Genomic DNA, 4913 nt, shown 5'->3' on the forward strand with positions numbered 1-4913 from the left:
TATTCAGGCTGAAAAAGGACTGCTGATGCTGTTGGATTCTGACCTCCCTGCACTCAAAGTGGATTTTCTGGAGCTACAGAACTCGAAATGGCATGCTTCCAATTGCGTTGGAAAGTCGACATCTAGGGCTTTCCAGAAATATATAATAGTCTATACTTTGCACAAGGATAGATGACATAAACTGGCATTCAACGCCAGTTCTCTGCCCAATTCTGGCGTCCAGCGCCAGAAAAGGATTAAAAGCTGGAGTTGAACGCCAGCTTCCTTCTTCTGATTACTTGCTTCTACCATCTTCTTCTCTGACAGTGAGGTGACCGAATGCAAAGAGGGAGAAGAGAGAGAAGAGTAAAAAAGCTTTCAAAGAAAATTAAAATCAATTACATTCAATTAAAAACCCACTTCCCTTTTCTATACCTTGTAATGTGTAGAAATTAAATGCCATCAAATCAATTATATTTTCTCTCTCATGTTACCAATGTTTGCATTAAATCCATTTAATCAAATTTTGGATTTCATCAAATGAAGGGTGTGGTATCCGTGGAAGCATGCATCATTTGCTTTCTTCTGTAACACTCTAATTACCCTAAGCCTTACCTCTAGCCGTAAAGTAAAGGTTAATCAGAGGTTACGACAGTCCTAAGGCTTATATATATAAGGGAATAATATATTCTAGAAGCCTGATGAAGGATTAAGCTCAAAGACAGAATTACAAAAGCGTGAAATGTTCACACGAAGCTAACGCATAAGATACAAGGTAAAGGTATAAGAGAATAATATATATATATAAATATAAGAATATAATATTCATAGAGAACTAGCCGCAGCTTGCGGAGTTTAAGCCGACTAGTTACAAATAAAAAGATACAGAGTTTTAGAATTAAAACATCTTATACAACCTATCTCTCAAATAAGCCTCTAAGGCCATAAAGATAAATATACAAAAGGTGAGAGAATACTATGACGAAAGTAAAATAGAAATAAACAAGGAACAAACCATACTCCACTCTGTCACCATATCCGCAATCTCACCGAAGTAGATTACGACCTGCATCTAAAAAACAACAACAAAGTATGGAATGAGAACTGGAGGTTCTCAGTATGGTAACAGTTCCCAATGATATAAGATGTAAGGCTCCGGGACGCCGAAGGCAATCCTAGAACTTCACATCACATACGGATATTAAAGCTTAGAACAAAAATAAATAAATATATAAAGAACTTAAACCATAAATCAGGTTATCTAAACTTAGGAGAATTCTAACTAATACTAATCACACCGTTGTATCCCACAGCCTCCGCCAACCTAACCTCCGTGCGATCCCATCGCCACCGCCTACTTAACCTCCTCAGCACCAGACAGTCACAAATAATGCAAGCAAGTAAAACACAGATAATATTCATTTCCAGCAACTAATTCAAGAAGCAACTAGGCATGTTATACAATTAGGCAAACTCAAGTAATCAAAGCAAACAAGCATATAGAAGATGCATATGATGAATGTCTATCCTATTGGCTCGTGATATCACTTGTCGGTCCATAAATACCAACCCGACACATCCTCCCGGATGTAGCCTTTTTTGCCACGCTAGGGATATAGTGCCCTGCACACTTATGCAGCAGCTCTTCTGCTACGCCAGGAATATAGTGCCCTGCACACTCATGCAGCAGCTCTTCTGCTACGCCAGGGATATAGTGCCCTGCACACTCATGTAGTAGGGAGTCTACTATGCTAGGGATATAGGCCCCGCACACTTCATGCAGCAGAGAAGGAAATAACCATAACAAATCATGCAGCAGAACAATCTGCCACGCCGGGGATATAGGCCCTGCACACTTCTCAACATTCAACAAGTCATGCGACAGAAACATCTGCTACGCCGGAGATATAGGCTCCGCACACTCTTAACAACAACTGGTCATGCAGCAGAACAATCTGCCACACCGGAGATATAGGCTCCACACACTATCAACAACAACTGGTCATGTAGCAGAACAATCTGCCACGCCGGAGATATAGGCTCCGCACACTATCAACAATCCAATACCTTCATCCTCAAATCATCACCAGATATCACCATTTCTCATTTCAAATCACTTTCAGCAACATCTACTCATGCAGCAGAGAAAAAAACCTGCTACGCCATGGTTATAGGCCCTGCACACTTTCTTTCCATATCCATCATTAGTTCTTAATTCCATTTCGAACTCATTAGTTCATCAATTTCTCAATTTGTTGTCAATACTCACCAAGTTCGTTACTCTTCCTTCTCCTTCAACCAAACTCATCATCAGTACACCAGAAACCTAAACCTCCATTTGCTAACTTTTTATCAAATTACCAAGTTAAAATCACCTAGGACCTTCTCTACATTTTGATATTCAAAAACGAACCAAAAGTCTTAAATAGGTGTCATAGAAGTTTATAAGCCAAATTCTCCATCTCTAGACTCAAATTGCAAGTATCCTATAGATTCAAACCCAGTTGAAATAGTTTAGTTGAATACAATAAAAAAGGAACACCATTTCTCTTGCAAAAACTTATTTTAAGTTTGAAATCTCTGCACCAAGACAGCAAGCTATCCTGTTCTTAGAAAATTCACCAAAAATCATATTTTTATTTGATGAATCTGAAATTCTTCAGAAATAAACTAGGTTCATAGATCTTTAAATCAGTCAAATTCTCATAGAAAAATCATTTTTCTGGAGAGAGTTATACTGATTACAAGTTTACTTTCAAAAACTAGTTTTGCTGTCAAAATAGATAAGAGCTCTATTTTTAAAACGAACACAACTCCTTTCACAAAATTTATAATAGTCTGAAATTTTGACAAAAACAAGAAAACAGTCCAAGTCTCAATGTCCTTTTGGTCCCACTCAAAATTATGGTCAGGATTGGGAGATATAGGCTTGGAAAGTTGCTGGTTTGATTATGTAGTAGCAGAAAATTAGTTTTAAAGTAACAAACTTCAAAAATTTATATCTCCTAATCCAACCGTTAAACTTTAACCAAATTTCCAAGATTTTTTTACACATCACAAAGATTCGAGAAAAATTAATTCCATGCAATTGTGATGGTTAGATCGTTCCCAAAAAGTGTCTGAAGCTGCTGCCAGAAAATAGATTATACAGAATTTTGCCAAACCTCAACTTTCAAAATATTTCAACCAAAAATCAAACCAAAACCATACCAACTCCAATTTACCTCATAACTCACCCTTTGTGTCACAATTTACCATTCATACCAAATTTTTCATTCACCCTTCAATATCCTCAGCCTCAATATCAAATATATAACACTATAATCATTCCTCCACCAACCACATTCATCAATTTCCATTATCAAACACATAACAATACAATCATTTTTTTAAATCAACACATTAATCAAATTCTATTCCACCATTTCCAACAATCATCATAATCAATATCAACCATCACTACAAATCCTCAATTATTCCAACAATTTATCATCAAACAATAACTAACATTACCCAACATCATAACACATCATTAGTACCAATAATCCTCAAATATCACCATCATCATACATATACCACAAACAACCACATATCCAATTCAATCCTATCCTATGGGCCACTAGCTTAAGTGTCCATAAACATTATATATTACATAAAGGAAACCGAAACCATACCTTGGCCGATTTTCAAACGCACCAAACATCAAAGCGAAGCCACCAAGCTTGATCCAAAGCCTCAACCAACTCCAACAAACACCCAGAACTCAATCTTGCCCAACGAGATTAGGGGTAAAATTCAACAATTACCCGCTACTAGAGATCACTAGATTTCTTTAGATAAAAATGTAGAGCTCGACGAAAACTTTGTGTGGACGCAAACGGCTCGTCAATCGGAGCTCCGTAGCTCAAGTTACAAGCAAAAGAATGTGAGGGTGAATAGTGTTCTTTCTTCTCCCTCTCCTCTCAACTCAGCAGTGCCCCCTTCTTCAGTTTTGCCGGTTCTTACATCTTCCATTTTTCATTTTCAGACCAAGTCTTTGTTGGACTTGTAACAATAAGTAATTGGGCTTGCTCAGTAAATTCTGGCCCAACTAACATAATAATTCAGCCATATATCATATATCATTTTTGCACCAAGGCTGAATATTTTGTCAACAATTTTGGGCTTCAAATTTCTTTATGCCCAATTGCTAAGTCTGCAAGCAACAAATTATTAATCAACATATGTGATTTAAAATTCAAATTAATAATTTTGTAATTAATTATTTTAATAATGTTTGATCATCATCATATTAATTTTAGAGTTTTCCAAACTCATCAATCTCCCCCTTGATGACAAACATTATTAAAAATTGATTTGAAAAGAGTAAGGATTAAGAGTACTCCCTTTGAAGATTTGGAATCCTCTCCCTTTCCTATTGTTACAAGGCTCCCCCTTAATATGTGCCATTTTTAAAGGAAGCTTTACCTGTAACTTTCTTAAAACCAAGCTTACAGCCACAATGTATTCAACATATGAAAATTTAAAAAATGTTGAACAGCTTGATTTCTGAGCAGATAAAATGTGATAATCAAAACTTGATTTGTTATCATCTAAATAATTTTCTGCTCATTAAAACAACCAAATTAAAGTATGCTTGAGTACCTTCAGAGTACATTTCAACATATAACCAAGACTCAACATACTTCAAATTAACATGTACAAGCAATTCCCGTTAATAGGATTTCCTGCCAAACTATTCAATCAAGCAAAAATCCAATACTTCACAATAAAAATTGGCAGAATAACAACTCAGAAAAAAATCTAGGTACAAGCAAATTCATACCATGATTAAACGTAAATCAGAGCATAATCCACATGAACCAGAAATCAGAGCATAAAACATAGAGAAAAGTAAACAATTGAAGCATAAGCACATGAAAAAAGTTTGGAGC

The sequence above is a fragment of the Arachis ipaensis genome, chromosome B01 (genome assembly GCF_000816755.2).
Source record: "Arachis ipaensis cultivar K30076 chromosome B01, Araip1.1, whole genome shotgun sequence".
Taxonomy (NCBI): Eukaryota; Viridiplantae; Streptophyta; class Magnoliopsida; order Fabales; family Fabaceae; genus Arachis; species Arachis ipaensis.